General features: G+C 42.3%; 1 protein-coding gene across 2 annotated transcripts in view; it reads right to left on the minus strand.

Annotated features, from left to right (window-relative positions):
* Positions 1-2,053, minus strand: part of APC (APC regulator of Wnt signaling pathway) — a 95,211-nt gene extending 93,158 nt beyond the window's left edge. Inside the window, exon 1 of one of the 2 annotated variants that reach the window (XM_087741340.1) lies at positions 2,038-2,053. The gene's annotated coding sequence lies outside the window, so the exon portion shown is untranslated. Of the gene's footprint in view, positions 1-1,285; positions 1,505-2,037 lie in introns of those variants that run through there. The other variant, XM_087741339.1, reaches the window with a different exon arrangement.
* Between the last annotated feature and the right edge of the window lie 15,091 nt (positions 2,054-17,144).

Here is a 17,144-nt window from a genome sequence, read left to right on the forward strand (position 1 = left end):
TGAAGTTGAAGGTGAAGCATAACAATGATCTCATGACATTCACTTTAAGACTAATACTTCTTGAGTGTTTAGGATTGGATGAACCCATCTGGCATACAATTTTTTTCAAACCCAGTTGAAAAATATAAGATTATAGCACCTAAATAGGAAAAAGGTTCAGTTTCTCTGCATTTCAATTATTCCGTTTCTCTGCATTTCAATTAGTGACCTAATCTTACTTAACTCTTGCCGTAGCCTTAACTTAGCAAAATGTTAGCAGTACTCCTGAAGCAAAGCTTTCAAATCAGTGCTTCTCCACTACGACATACCAAAATCTCCTCTTGTTCAATCAGTAGCTGGTAGAACCAAGTACACGACAACAGTTTCTGCAGAACCTTATTTTCTTTTTCAGAAAGTTAAGTTTCTACAACAGCTTTACCCAAGAGCTTGTCTTCCCAGTTTTACAGGCCACTACCATCATATTGTTCATAGCTGTGGGGGGGAGAGGACAACAACAAACAAGCCAGTTATATAGTTTAGTACACTCGCATCTTCACTTCTCCATTACTCTGCAGTTACACAATGAAGCTGACATTTACAGAAATCTGAACTATTTTACTTTACATTCAATCACTTCTGAAGCTACAAATGGCCGCTGAGGGGAGAATGACTTCAGAAACGGAGGCTGTAGTCACAGACACCTGTACAGATCCACCCCTCATTACAAGAGGTCAGAGAGGACACATAACAGAAAAAACAAGCCCTACTAATACTGGGTTTTGAAGTCAAAGACTCATCTAACAGTTATAGGAAGGTTTTTGCACGTCAAGGACTTTAAGTGTCTTTTCCTAGAAGACAGCAGCTGAGCTCTGCCTAAGACCTAGTTGCTGGGCCTTGACTCTATTGCTTTCGTATTTCAGTGCTATTTTAGCTGTCGAGCATCCGAATACTTCCTGGCAGATTTGGAAGAACAAAACCGCTAAATGAAAGCAAATCGCAGTACACTACCACAAAACAACAAAACAAAACAAAAAAACCCAATCAAACCAAAACCCAAAGAAAAAGCCACTACTGGCTTTAAGCAGCACCCCTTAGACCGGGCTCTCTCCGCCTGGGGGGCAGCACCGGCGGGGCTCAGCCCTTGCCCCGCCGCCGGGGACGCGGGGCAGGGGCGGGCGCCCGCAGCGAGGTGCCCACAAGCCCCGGCCGGCGCCCGGCTCAGACCCGCCCGCCGGGGCTGCCGCTAGCGGGGCCGCCGGCGGAGGCGGGGGCGAAGGGCCCGGTGGAGCGGGCAGGGTGCACTCACCTGTCCGCCTTGCTCTCCCCGCCCGGCAGCGCCGCCGCGACACCTCTGGCGCCTCCCGCCGCTGCCGCCGCCGGCGCGGACCCGCGGAGCCGAGAGCGGCGCCTCCTCCCCGGGGCGGCGTGCAGGGGGCCGCCGGCGGGCGCGCATACGGGGCGGCCGCTCCCCCTCCTCACCGGCGAGGGCCGGTCCCTGCCCCGTCTCCCCAGCTCCTCATCCCCGCGGCGGGCTCCGGGGCGGCCCCGGCCTCCTCCCCAGCTCCTGCGCGGGCCCGGCCCCCGCCCGGCAGCCGCCTCCCTCCGGCGCACCTCGGCCGCGGCGCCGGGGCCCCCTCCCCGCCAGCCCGGCTCCTCAGCCGCCCCCCTCACTCGCTTCCCCCGGCCGATCTCCCCGCCGCCATCTTGCCCGAGGGGAGAGGCGAGCGCGCAGGCGCCGTCCCGCCGCTGCGGCGGCGGCGCGCACGCGCGAAGGTGGGGGCTGCTCCGCCCCCCTCCCTGCGGCGCGCACCTGCCGCGGGGGGCGGGGCCGCGGCCGGGAGGGGCCGCCGGGGGGCGGGGCCGGGCAGCCGTTACCGGTCGCCCGCCGCCGCCGGGGCCGCCCGCCGCCGCCGAGGCCTCGGCTGCGGCACCGGGGTCCTGCCCCTTTTCTCTGTGTGCTTATTGGGACCTCGCCCGGCAGCCTGCGAGGCTTTCCCCCCGCAGAAGATCCATCCTCCCGCTCAGCCTGTGTTTGTCCGCGCGCTCAGTGAGCCTTACCACAAACGCCTCAGCTTCGCGCTGAGGCACCTCCGTCCCGCAGGCCTCTCCCTCTCCAGGCGGGCTCTGGCGTGCCCTGAGTGGGTGGAGAGGCTTTAGTGGCCAGCTCCCAACCGTAAAGATGGGTTGTACACCACGACTGATGGTTCTGCAGTTTGATAGCCAAGGTCCTTCCTCACTTTCGGCTGAATGTCACCTGCTTCAGGGAACTTTCTCCACTTCCAGGTGACAAGCCTATACACCCCTGTATCTCACTTCCCTATTTGGGCACGTATTTCCCGAAAAGTTACTTCAAGTCGATACAGCTCCTCTGGCCTCCCCAAGTGTGAAGCAGGCGTGGGGTTGTGAATCCCCAGCATCCCCAACTGCAGCCTAGGGCAGACAACTCTCTGAGCTTCTCTGTGCTAGCTTTGCCATCCTCGACCCGCCTCCACCTTTCAGACTTTTGTTCTTAAGCAATCTCACCAGTTTTGTAACTACCTTCTTTCTTTTGATGTATATAAAGGCCTTTTTACTACCAGTTTGAGTATCCTTTGCAAGGTGCTCTTCACATTCTTTTTTAGTCCTCTTCATTTCCTGCTTACGTTTGACCTGCAGTGTTTTACAGCTTTCTGTTCTCCTCATTTGGGCCTAGATAAGTTCTGCCTCCTCGTTAGTATCAAAGAACTTGCCTTGCCAAGCCCTCTCTCTCTTGGACAGACTCAGACATACTAGAGTCTGTCACAAGCTGCTGTCAAACCGCAAGTGTTTGTGAGTGTTAAACGGACATTTAGGAAAGCCAGTACATGCTGATAAAGAGCTGAGTCTGTGCGGTTTATGTTTTGATATTTTTTGTACTGCTTATTTTAGTAATGAAATTTTCCTGGGATTTTAATATAATTTTTGGTTGCAATTTCTGTCATTGCTGTGTCCTGATTATCGCCTTTTCCATTTCAAGGGCCATAAAATTGTATCCTACAAACCGTAATCATGAATAGCTAAATACAAACTGATACAAGTTTGACCAATAGAATGAAAATGGGTGTGATGAACTAATATTAGCTGTTCCAAATGGTATATTTTACATAATCATATGACATATCACACTGATTATGGCTTTTTGAAAGAAAATAGTTCTTGGTAATATTTTTGTAAATTCAGTCACCTTAGTTTCCCTGCCATATTGCCTACAAGCTAAAGGATGAGAATCATCATAATTTAATATTCTAAGGAGCTTGGATTAAATCAAAGAATGTCCTGCTGTGTGACAGTCTAAATAAAAAAAAAATTAAATGTCTTTGGTACACACAGTAACCCTCCTCTTCATAAAAAGAGACAAACTTCCAAAATTTCTTGAATCTAATGTATGAGAGTCTGTCTTCAAATAAATTTCCGCCTGACTAACATAGTGGCCTTCTACGATGGAGTGACTGCATCAGTGGACAAGGGAAGAGCTAGGGATGTCATCTACCTGGCCTTCTGTAAGGCCTTTGACACGGTCCCCCCCAACATTCTTACCTCTAAATTGGAGAGGTTTGGCTTTGACGGATGGACTGTTCAATGGAGAAGGAATTGACTGGATGGCTACATCCAAAGAGTTGTAGTCAATGGCTCTGTCCAAGTGGAAACCAGTAATGAGTAGTGTCCCTCAAAGGTCTGTACTGGGACTAATACTATGTAATATCTTCATCAGTGACATAGTGGGATTAAGTGCACTCTCAGCAAGTTTGCAGGTGACACCAAGCTGAGTGGTGCGGTTGATACTCTAGAGGAACAGAATGCCATCCAGAGGGACCTTGACAGGCTTGAGGAGTGCACCCATGTGAACCTTATGAGGTTCAACAAGGCCAAGTACAAGGTCCTGCACCTGGGTTGGGACAATCCCCAGTATCAATACAGACTGGGGGATGAATGGATTGAGAGCAGAGAAGAACTTGGGGATCCTTTGGATGAAAAATTGGACATGAGCTGGCAATGTGTGCTTGCAGCCCAGAAACCCAACTGTATCCTGGGCTGCATCAAAAGAAGGGTGGCCAGCAGGGCGAGGGAGGTGATTCTGCCCCTCTACTCTCTCTGGTGAGACCCCACCTGAAGTACTGCAACCCGCTCTGGGGTCCTCAGTACAAGAAGAACATGGACCTGTTGGAGCAGGTCCAGAGGAGGGCCACAAAAATGATCAGAGGGATGGAGCACCTCTGGTATGAGGAAAGGCTGAGAGAGTTGGGGTTGTTCAGCCTGGAGAAGAAAAGGGTCTGGGGAGACCTTATCGTAGCCTTTCAATATGGAAAGGGTGCTTGCTTATAAGAAAGATGGGAGAGAGACTTTTTACCAAGGCCTGTAGTGACAGGACAAGGGGCAACAGTTTTAAACTGAAAGAGGGTAGATTTAGATTGGACGTAAGGAAGACGTTTTTCACAATGAGGGTGGTGAGACCCTGGAACAGGTTGCCCAGAGAAGCTGTGGATGCCCCATCCCTGGACTTGTTCAAGGTCAGGCTGGATGGGGCTTTCAGCAACCTGATCTAGTGAAAAACATCCCTGCCCATGCCAGGGGGGTTGGACTAGATGACCTTTAAAGGTCCCTTCCAACCCAAACTGTTCTATGATTCTGTGACTCATTTGTGTGTCAGGTGGAGAGTCATAACAATAAAAGAAACTAATGTTGAAAGCAAATTAATCTCACAGTGCATCTCATTCAAGAAGACTGAAAACAGAAGAAAGACACAAGGTAGCAATTCTTTCTTTGTGTTTTCTGATTCAGTATTTCCTAAATCATCTCTGTTGAAGAAATCACAAACAATCCAAATCAAAACAACTTTAAGAAAATGAAACAACGGCAGTAGCCATATACCATTTGCAGCCCCTTGGTTCCTTGAGGTAATAAAGTGACCATATGCATTTGACTTTGAGCTGCACCTTTGTGCTGAAGTGCTGCAATCAGGACTATCTCCACAGGAAAAAAGTAGAGAGAGTATCTGCCCTAGCAGTGTGAGCAGTGTGAGCCTGACCACCCTAGAGGTATTCTGAGAGCACTTCAAGCAGCAGCTGCGGCGCTTCCGCAGCTATAGCTCCTCCCTGGCCCCTGTGGCTCAACACCTGCTGCACTGCTAGTGGAGAAAGAAACTTTGGCTTACGCACCATCTGCCTCCATGAAAGACAGAACAAGTCACTGTATCAGACTCTAGAGCTCATCTGCTTTGTACAGGATGAAGAGAGACAAGAGAGGTGGAAAAGCAATAACAAGTGATGATTCTCAGGAGACCTGGCTGTAGCTGCTCTAAATCGTGGCCTAAGGAAGCACATGCTATTAGAAATCAGTAGGAATTTGCTCTAGCTGTAACCTCCTCCCTCCCCTGCTGGGGAGTTCACTGAATAAGGGTGAATGGTATACCGCTGTAGCATAAAAGTAGTGGACTAGAATATGTTTCTTAACATAGCCTCTGAAATAATCTGCTTTCTTGTCTTTTCAGCCTGCTGTCCAGTCAGTTATCTGAAGTTTATTACTATTTATAGTTTAGTTTTTCAGAGCATGTTCAGATGATGATCAGACTAGTATTCCATTGCACTAAGTGTTTGACACATGTACACAAGCCAGTTTCTGCCCTGCATCAGTAACCATAAGACCATATGCCAGAAAGACCCAAAAATCTATCAGGTGACATAAAATGACAGCAGCTCTAATTCAATAGTTTGACAAATGAACAAGATGATCATACTGAAGATACCTTCTGAAAAGTTATAGCCTGTTCTAAGGGAGATTTGCACGCCAAGAAAAGTTCTCTACCTATTGGTCTATATCTTCAGATGTTTGTCGTAAGATGGGCCATTTTCACAAGTGCTTTCACAGTGGCATTTCTACAGCTCACTGTGAAAAGCTTTTCTGTTGGCCTAAGTTTTAAGTAAACACATGAAAACTAAATTATTTGTCAGTGACATTAACGGTATTACTAAGTAAAATCATATTTTCCACACTCTGAAGAAGAAAGCATTTCTCACGATGGGCAGTTTGCAGTGTTGTGGATTTAAACAGCGTTTTGTAGGAGTCATTTTGGCAACATTTACCTTTCAGGACAAAGGCCAGTCCAGAGGCCCTTCAGTAAGTAAAACTATAGGAAGAACCATTTAGATAGTAGTTTTATAGATGTCTGCTATTGAGGGACTAACCTTCTCTATTTAAGGATTGCCAATCACAAAGACAAATGACCCTTAACAAAAATGACTTCCCTTTTTTATGTTTGGTTTGAGCAATTAATAGTTTAATATTAAAATGCCACTCATTAATGTACTTAGTCTTGTGCTAGGCAACAGTAGATAGAGGTAGCTGCAATCAAGAGAAAGAAATGGGAAAGTAAGAACCCACAACACTTTATGCCTAGGGTTCCGAAGTATAACAAAGGACAAAAAAGATGCTTTTCAGGAGAAATAGTCCTACATCTGGATATTCTGTAACCCCAGAATCCTTAAGGTATAGTTAGAACTGTAAAGCTTGTTATTTTTTTTATAATTTTTTGTGCAGTTAAGTATCAATCCATCAATTAATTAAATCAGAGAACGTGGAGCAATGAAGCATGTTACGAATCATTGGTGGGTTGTCTGGTTCACGTTAAGGTTCACAGTTCTAAATGAAAGCAAGGTTAAAAACCACGAGACACTAGTGCCAGAAAAGAAATCCCACCTCGGGGTTACAGGACTAAAAATAGAGACAGCTCTTAAAGCCACATAATTTTTAGTTAATTTTATCCTGTCAGTCTAAAGGAAAGTGATAGTTGCATGGAATACGTCCAAGTTTCCTGTGCTGGAATTGAAGTGGGAAAGAAAATGAGGTATGAGGGTCTTGAATATTCATGAAAAATGGCTTTGAGTTTAGTCCAGAGAATGACTCATTTTGAGTTATGCTCAAGTCCAGACATCAGAAGAGGTCTGGACTTGCACCCTAAATCTTCAGCTTTCTAAAAGAAGGGTGGGGATTTTTTTTTGTGAAAATCAGATGTCTGCATTTTTAAATAACACTGTTACCTCCCTTGAGAGAGAGAAAGGGCAGAGAGATCCTAAAGACCAAATTCAGTTCATCATGTGCTTTACCTACTGAAGTCTATTAAGCCTAGAAGATTTTGAAATAGTTCTTGCTTTACAATAGGAGTAGTCAATAGGCAAGGACACAGAGTTAGAAATTTCCTCTTGGATTGCTCAAAAGACCTGAAAAGACTAGAGAAGCTGGTACCTAACAGATGGGCAAAGGAAACTCTTGAGGAGAGTTTTAGTTAAAAGTCTGCCATAGCTACCAAAGGTCAGGACACAAGTGGTAGAATATTTGGGGATATCAGAATCCAATCTCTACATCTAAAACGTTGCCCGTAACAGAAGAATTACACGTGGTACCCCAAGCTACTATATGCATATTAACAAAAATTGTATTATGAGTAAAGACAGGCAGCCATCTGCATGCTAACACTTCAGCACAGAGCAAATAGTAATGGTGAACAGTTTACACAGTGAAGATAATAAAACTAAGCTTATAAAATAAAGGTGTGTGAATTTGCTGGTGTGGTCATTTCCAAAATGGGAAAAAATATAGCCATGTTAAAATCTGTCTCTATTCTCCTGTGTATAGGAGTAACTCATTGCTGCAAACAGCAAGAATAATATGGATTTCAAATGAGCCCTTAAGCCAATAGAATTAGCATTGTTATTGAACAAATTTTTATGGATTATTCCAAATGAAGCAAACTTCTGTTCTCTTCCTCATTTTTTCTTGTGTTCAGATATGACTTCTGACAGAGTTCTTTATTAGGGAAGCAACTATGTAAAAGTGTGAGCTTGACATACTTTTCTTTTCAGTTGGTTGTTATGTAGAATAAATGAACTAACACTGCTGGTACCTGCACTTGCAGTTTTCTTAGAGGAAAAAAGTTAGAAACTAGGAGGGGAATGAGGCAGTACATGTCAGTGTTCTCCAGAATATGACATTTTATATGAAAGTCTTCATACTTTCAGCATGCTTATGCTCCAGTACACATTATAGTAATTATTTCCATATTAAGTCTTACTTTCTGTGAAATTTGAGTAAATATGGCAGGTAATACAGTGTGCTGTTTGGATAGGACATGGTTTTGGACACCCATGTAAGACTCATCTCAGGCATCTGAAGTTGCATTGAACATACCACATGGGGCAATTAATCTAACTTGTTTTGGACGCTTAAGATGAATTACCTGCTAGAGTTACCTGTTTCTGTCTGCTGATTATAAATGGAGTCTAGAGGGACCAATTTAGACTTAAATGTCTAGCATCTATATTCTTAAATGAAAACATATGAATCTTGTCTCATATACCAGTACATAATAAGACACAATAAAATAATCCAATAAATTAATGCAAATAATGCACTTTTAGCAAGCTATGTAAGAATCAACACACATAGATGAGATTTTGTGTAAAAGATGTAAATTTTGAAATTTGAAATTTTGACATTTCTGATTGTTACTATACTTGGTCTAGTCTTAAGTCATGTGATCTTTATCTGAGATACTGCTACTGTTTCCCTGAAAAAAACCTTCTGGAGCCTGAATTATCAGATCTAGGTGTGCTGGGTTTGGCTGGGAGAGAGTTAATTTTCTTCATAGTAGCTAGTATGGGGCTATGTTTTGGATTTGTGCTGAAAACACTGTTGATAACAGGGATGTTTTCATTACTGCTGAGTGGTGCTTACACAGAGTCAAGGCCTTTTCTGCTCTCACCCCACCCCACCAGCGAGTAGGCTGGGGCTGCACAAGGAGTTGGGAGGGGACACGGCTGGGACAGCTGACCCAGACTGGCCAAAGAGGTATTCCGTACCATATGACGTCATGCTCAGCATATAAAGCTGGGGGAAGAAGAAGGAAAGGGGGGGAAGCTGGGAGTGATGGCATTTGTCTTCCCAAGTAACCGTTAGGCGTGATGGAGCCCTGCTTTCCTGGAGATGGCTGAACACCTGCCTGCCCATGGCAAGGAGTGAATGAATTCCTTCTTTTGCTTTGCTTGTGTGTGTGGCTTTTGCTTTACCTATTAACTGTCTTTATCTCAACCCACGAGTTTTCTCACTTCTACTCTTCCAATTCTCTCCCCCATCCCACCAGGGGGGAGTGAGCGAGCAGCTGCGTGGTGCTTAGTTGCCAGCTGGGGTTAAACTAGGTCAAGTATAACTCAATTTAAACTACTGCATCAGTATCAGTGAGATCAAATGGCTACACTCATGACCATCTCTACTCTAGGTATTCTTTCTTTCTGAAAGTCTATAATCATAGTTCACTGATAGCAACAGTATTTGCAATGCTTATGTAAAGTTCAAGATAACCATAGTCTCTGTCCACACAATAGTCTGGAAAAATCTTTGAAGGCTGCCTAAATTAAAAGCTCATGAATATAACTACATCACTGATACAAGTGGGAAATTTTGCGAAAAAAAAAAATGGTTAGAGAGTCAACATGCTTCCTTGAAAGCTTGGTGGAAGCTTGATTTTGTGTAGTATCCACGCTTCCTTCATTTACATGATTCATTTACTGAAGTTTATATAATAATCAGTAATTTACAGGGGACGCTTATCATGGAGGAGTGTATTAAGAAGCAGAGTCTATCTAATTATCATTGATTTGATCATTGTATTGCAGCATTGTTTGAATCTCTGAAAGAGAAATGCTGACCTACTACAGCTCACGTAGCAGCTGAAACACCTGGTCCAGTCAGGGCACTGGGGGGGTCAGCTGCTCCATGGGGGCTGAGGGAGACCCCCGGACCAGCGGGGCAGGGCCAGCGGGGCAGGGGCATCGCCAGCCAGGGCCCTCCCACCACCCACAAACAGGGAGCAGGGTGGGCCAGGGGGCAGCCAGCGGCAGCCCCCAGCCTGGAGCATCAAACACCTCCGTGGGAGCAGGGATGGGTCAAGGCCACGCTGGGACATTAACCAGCGGGTGGGGGTCAGGATCAGGCACAGTGATGGGAACCAGCATCAGACACAGCCCCGTGACCGGTGGGCAGGTTCATAGTGACAAGGCAGTGCCGGGGTCAGTCCAGAAGTCAGCCGGGGGTCAGGGTCCAGGACCAGATGAACGGGGTGTGTGGCCAGGCACAGGCAGGGCTGCAAGGCAGCAGGAGCCGGGGCTCGGGTGGGGCTGAGCAGTAGAGCCTCAGCTGGAAGCGGCTCCCATGGGACGGGGTTCGGCCCTGGCTGGAAGCCACACCCTAAGGTCACTGGCTGGAAGGGGCAGCAGCCCTCAGCTGCATTATCCTGTGTTGGTCTGGAGCCCCGGACAGGAGGGAGCATGCTCTCAGGGCCCTTACAGGCATGTGTTAAGAGCTAAGAAATGGTAGTAATTTAGGAAAAATTAGGGAAAAAATACAGTTTTATGTTAGACCATGCCCAAAAAATTGTGCCAGCACCTACGTGACGAACCACACCTTAATCACAGTTCTTGTGCAATAGAAGCCAGCCAAGTTCAGCAACTTCCTAAGAAAAAAAAATATATATCTTTTGCTAGACACAGAATATAGATATCAATATTCTGAATTCATCATTAAAGGTGACATCCGTGACCACTTTCAAAATTCCTGGTATGTTAACAAAACTATACATCATAATCTTGTTTTTGCAGTAAAACAGATATTTTTATACTCCAGAGACAGGATATTTCAGCTCAGCTAAAATGTCTAGTGTTCTGCTCTCATGTGTTTCATGTTTTTATGGAAGGTAAACTGCAAGAGTTTTAGTCATGATTCAGAAATAAATACTTCTAAGTAGCTACTCAATTGGTTACTTGAAAAACAAAGCTGTTCTGACATGCCCATTAAGTCTAAACCATGAAGTGGAGACAGTATTTCCACATTCAGAGGTGTTACTACGATACGGATTTTTTGAGGCACTGCTTGGTCACAAATAGTGCTGATCAACTCGTAAATTCCAGCAGCAGCACAGCTGACAGAAGCTTTCATGCAGAGTGGAAGTCACAAATGCAAATCAGTTCTGAAACTGATGAAAACTGCAGTGGGATGCTGCAGGAGGATTGGAGAGAGATGTATGTTTCTTATGCGTCAGAATGCTGTCATTTGCAATCATTTCTGGGTCAGTGTGTACCACTTCCCAGAGTGGTAGAGCTATTAGGCACAATGTACAGATAACCTTAAAAAAAGATTATTTGTAAAGACAAGCACTTAAATATTAAGAAATCTGAAGGTTGCCTGTGTAATCTTCATTAATTTCATTTGCGTATGTATACTATGAAGCAATGCTTGCTTATAAAATCATGGTATCTTTTCCACAGGAACCAAGAATCACTCAGTGAACCACATCTACTAAAAATGTAAGAATGTGGTGTGGCTTAGTTACACTCTGTGTGAAGAACACGTCGTTCTGTTTGGTCTGAATGGGGATACTGCTAGTTTTATTTGAAACCCCTTAGTTCATCTGTTCAGAGAGATAGTAAGGAGTTCTTCTCTATTAATCCTCTCTCGTATGAAATGCCCTCTCAGTCATCTTTTTTCCCAGGATGAACTGTCCTAGTTGAGCTAGGCAGTCCTAATATGGAAGGTGTACCAAGTCTTTTACACCCATCTGTGTACCCCTTCAAGTTTTACTGTATACATTTTGAGACAGAGGCACTACAACTGTGCCTAACCTTCCAAATACAGGGGTACACAGCGACATTGTTGGGAAATAGAAGTCGACTATATCAGCAGGACCTTTCTAATGCATGTGATTACGGATTCCTTCAAAGAATGCCATTGGATTCATGTGTAAAGAGAAGTCATACAATACTGATACTGATTCTTTCCCAGTTGAAAGCATTTATCCACACTCCCACTAGTTTTATTTTTTTTGATGGCTTCCACCAACTTGCCCAAGGCATAAGTCAGGTTTAGTGCCCTGTAGTTCCTTTTCTGCACCTCCTTTGGAAGCCTTTTAAAAGTCAGTGTCATTCATACTGACCATTTTGCAGTCCTCTAATGCTTGAGCCCATTGAAAAGAGGTTGTGCAATCAGTCACTCAGCAATATCCTTCAGAGTCTTTAGAGCCCTTGTGTGAATGTCATCTGATACTGTTCCATTTGTTTTTCTCCTTAATGCGGTCTACTAACACTTGGATTTAAGGCAGGTTCTTGGTCACATTACCTGTATGGAAAGGTTTGCATTCCTGTCCTCCTTGTCCTCTTTTGTAATTCAAAAAGCTTGATTCTCACAGACAAGTTCAATATACGTTGATGTTTCTAGCAAGTTAGGTACAAATGAATCATGTAATGTATTGAGAAATATCCTTGTGATGAAGCAAAGATATAGTTAAGCTGATGAAAACACTGATAATTTTAAAAAGGATCGGTTACCTCTCTGAAAATATTAATTGATTTTCATATATTGACTCTACTATATTAAAAATAAACAATGTTATCAGGAATCTTCCACCTGTAAATGTAAAAACAAAAAAAAAATTGTTTCTTTTATTTCCAAGAACGTTGTCATCAGAAGAAGAGAAAAAATTGCTAAAGGTTTGTGAAATCTACGGAAGCGATGGAGCCAAATCTTGCAGGACTTGATAGACCAACTATGACTGCATGTTAGGAAGTCCCTGTTACGGAATATTGTAGAAGCTACACTTCTGCATGCTTATTTAGTAGTGCAATAGGACACAGTGAATAAGTATATATTTCAAGTCCATTTGAAAAACTTGAATGTGCTTGTATGAAACTGCTGAACTTAAATATTTGTAACTTTTAGAGTGCTAAACCAACTTTGCTTAAACATGGCTTAATATTTACATCACGGTCTGATTTTCTAAGTAATACTCATCTGAGATTTCTATTCCTTCTCAATTTTAGTTAATTAGGCACAAAATTTGAATAATCACATTTTTAATATTTTCTAAGTTTTCTGTAAAGTTAAACAAAAACACCTCGGGACTAGTATGAAGTATGTGTATTTCAGATGCAGAAGATAATATACAAATCTTCAAGCAAGTACAAAAAAAGAGAAAATTGAATGAACTGGGATCTAACTGTCATATTGGGATTGTTATTTACAGGTGAAGCAGCAAGTGTATTCACTGTGAAACTGTTTGGGTAAAAACAAGTTTTACAGCTCTCTGTGATTATAGCTGAAAAGTCCTATGAGAAGTAGCTTTAAAATATTGACACATACGCCTATAGCCCTGTGTGTTCAAGTTCTCTGCAAACTACAAACTACAGGGCAAGCACAGTGTCCGCTATCTAAAATTAAGATTTTGAATATGTAAAAACACACAAATAGAAACCAAGGGGCTGTTAACACACAGAAGTAACATGAGCAAGAGAATTGGCTTCTCCTCCTCCCTGAGTGACTGATTGTTGACATCCTTAGCATTATGTAGTTTGTAACACCATTATAAAACCAGCACAGAAGCTCAAGCTCAAGTTGTCAGAAGCTTAACTGTATATGAAAGCCTTGGCAGAAGCAAAACACAGGTTAGTTGACTGAATCTTTGTTATTGATATGAATATGTAACAGGAAGATTCCAGTCTAAGTAGCAATTACCAGGATAAATTTGCATAATTAGCAGCTGGAGGAAAAATCAAATACGGGATGCATCACCATGCACTTTTTTTTTTATTTTTAGAACCTCAGTTTAATTACCTCTGGCACTGTCACAGGTGCTACATGATTCTTAAATACTTTCACGGAACAGTTTGCATCTCAATATAGAGGTTGACTCCTGTACACATTCTGTCCTGCATGCAATTTCATGAAATAATCTAACTGGCTGAATTATAAATACCCTCTGAAAAAAAATCTGTGGTTCACTTCTTATGCAGTTCATTAGATGGAGAAAATAAGGAAGGACAGAATAGTACAGGAGGTCAATTTTACCCCTCTGCTTACCTGTAGCTGTGTAGCTATTATAGGACACTTAAAGAAATAACCAGAATATATGGATTATATATTACTGACTTGAAGAGTGGGCAAGTACCTATGCCCTCAACTCTGACATAAGTGAAACCTAATCTGGTAACTTAATTTAACAGTTATGAAAAAATCTGTGTCTAGCAATCTGGAAATTCACATCTAAGGTTTTGTACTTTTACAATTCTCAAAATTTATGTAATTTCTTGAAATACTATTCAATCAAAATTAATATGATTGTGCTAGGAATTCTGCCAGTTCCTGAAATGAAGCCATTATCCTATATTATTCAAAATGTCTCATAATGTACAACTTCATTAAAAAGCAGCCTAAATTTCTGGGTGTTCTCAAGATAGAACATTAAATTAAAGCAATGAACAAAAAAATTAGTAACATTAACAAACGACGATAAATAGTTAGAAGTAGGCCTGAGAGAAGACCTTATTTTGAGACCTTGAAAATATTTGGCTGCAAGCTTACTTTTTGCAAATCGGATTGATTCATAAATAACTGTTCAATATCCACACCTTTATGTTTTCATCATGTTAAAGAAGAAATGTTTACATCATTTTCTTTGACTAAAAGAAATGTGGGCTTAAAGTAGTTCCTGCACATAAAGACATTTATATTACTACTGTCTCCACCATCTCCTTCTCTCAGTTATTGCCTAATGTCTTTCTGATTTTCTCTGATTACTTACCATGTTTACAGAAATCTGCTCTGCTCAGCGGATACTATAGGTAAGGAAACAGAGACACAATAAAGAGAGGTTAACAGATCTGCCTTATTTGATTCTTCCATTAAAGTTTCTTATCTATAATCCATAGTACCATATATTTGATGGTTGAAATAAGGCAGTACTGCAAGAAATTAAGGCCTTGGTCACGGAAACATTTGAGCATTTACCTAAGTTTATTTCATTGAAGGAATAATGCTGTGCAAGATTATGGGTTTATATAAGCATTTCCATGATTACAAGCCTATGGATTATAGATAAGAAACTTTAATGGAAGAATCAATAGAATTCATTTATTCAGTTCTTCTGAGATCTGAACTTGAAAATATTGCTGGAGATGGCAAATATGTACAAACTTTCCTATACAAGCAAGAATTTTAAAACGATCAAATGCAGAGGATAAATTGTGCAAGCATACCTGTCTCCTCATGCCATGTACCTGCCTCTTCTGTGATGGGGTGGAAGATGAGGGGTGAGGTGTGAGAGAGACGGTGCAGGGCTTTTTCTGGATCAGTAAGAAAGGCTTGACAGCAAATGGCTTAATAACTGCTTTAATGAGACAGAATAAGAAGAGTAATACAGGTAGGGAGTAAATCTTATGTCCCTTCAGCTGCTGGGCACCCTGCGCTTGTGCAGCATCAGCTGGAGCCCAGCTGGATTTTCCCATGGCACACTGTGCAGAGCAGGTCCTGTCTGTGCAGAGAAGCCCTCCCTTTTGGTCCTGTGAGCTATTAAATATTTTCCTTACAAGAAAACAACTCTGTTCCTAAAGGATGCTGTAATGAGAACTTCTTGCTGCACTTCTACATAAAGGCAAGGCCAGGCAGGTGGTGTAATCGCTGGTACCCAGCGGGAGCTGCCTGTGGTACCATCTGTTCCAGTGAACTGGCTGAATTTATCCTGCAGCCGAGGAATTTGTGCAGCACAGCACAGCCCTGAAAGCCTCCCTGTATGTGCAGCTTAGTGCGGCACAGTGCAGCACACTTCTGTGCCTGCTCAGGTTAACTGTTATGTGGATCACTAGCTCCTAAAGGTGGAATGCTCTCCTGGTCAGGATCAACACCCTACCTAAGAGGAACAGTCATATTTTCTTTGAGAGTTCAGTGTAAGCATATCCCCCTTCATACTAAACAGTTCATTCATGTTTTCTTTTAGAGGTAAACTTATGTTTTTAAGGCTGTAAAAGTATGCCTCCTTCTAATGAGGGGCTGTTGTATCACACAGTATTGTATAAGGAAAAGAAAGAGGTTGTGTAAAATAAATAGACATTTTCAAATGAAATCTTATCATCTAGCATCTTGTAAAGTTGTTTTAGGTCAATAAATGAACCACCTAGTAAATAAAAAAAAAAATTTCAAAGGGTATAGTACAGGTGTTTCTGTGTATGTATTCCAACAAGGATGTTTTCTGTTTCAGAAATGAAGCACTGTTTGGAAGAAAGTAATGCTTCTCCTATCTGCTAAGAGGTACAATACACACATCCTTCTGTAGCGCCTTGTGGTTTGAATAACATAGTATATTTCACTGCATCCTATCACAAGACCTTGTGCATTATACTATTGTCTAACCTAGTATTGTATTCTCTTGCAGATTAAAGAAAAAAAAAAGAAGGAAAATAGAACCTATCTTCATGTTCTCTCCTTGTAAAAATGAATGGGATATCATAGCAGTGAGACATCAGTTGCCCCTGTTGACTTTGGCTCAGGTATTTGTGAAGATTTCTAAATCCAAGCTGGCATATATTACTACATTTCTTTTTCATTTGCTTTGTGTTAATTTTTCTATTCAAGACTAACTTTTTCTCTTTCCATATGATATCAACTCATTCCGCTTTTAACAGATTAGCAACACACATCTGTATATTGAGGCTATGTTTACATCAGAGGCTAGGTTAACACACAGACTTCTATCTCAAGTACAGTCTTACTGTCATGTCAGCATGATTTCTGGTGAAGCTAATCATTAATGAGTACAGTACATTAGGAATCTCTGTTTCCAAGCATAAAAACCTACACTTTGGAAATCAGTCCTTCAGTTGGATCTCTCCACTGCTTACACACTGGCATTGGACGTTAGTTTCTGGAGATTATATTTAATTTAGTAAATGTTTTAGCAATAAACATATTAGAATATTTTTGGTTGCATTTTTTAAGTATAAACCCCAAATTCTAAAAATGTTTCTGTATAGAAAGGAAATGGTAATGTCAGTTAAGCTAATAAGAAAGATCAAGCTTAAATATAAAAACATAAGGCTGCTTTCCACATATAAGTAGTTTCAATTTAGGCCTGTCTGTCTGGAGTCTAGAAATTATTTGGAATTATTTTGTTGTTGTCTTAAAATCATTGGTAAAACGTACAGGATAATGAGTATCATATTTTTCCTTCTTTCCTGTTTTTTTCATTTGTTTGTTTGGTTGGTTGGTTGGCTGGGTTTTTTTGTGCTAAATAGAGAGGACAGGCTACAACAACTCTGTTTCTATGTATTCTCTACTTC

Source organism: Nipponia nippon, unplaced genomic scaffold (assembly GCF_047370975.1).
Source record: "Nipponia nippon isolate SJK-2023a ecotype South Korea unplaced genomic scaffold, ASM4737097v1 scaffold_8, whole genome shotgun sequence".
NCBI lineage: Eukaryota > Metazoa > Chordata > Aves > Pelecaniformes > Threskiornithidae > Nipponia > Nipponia nippon.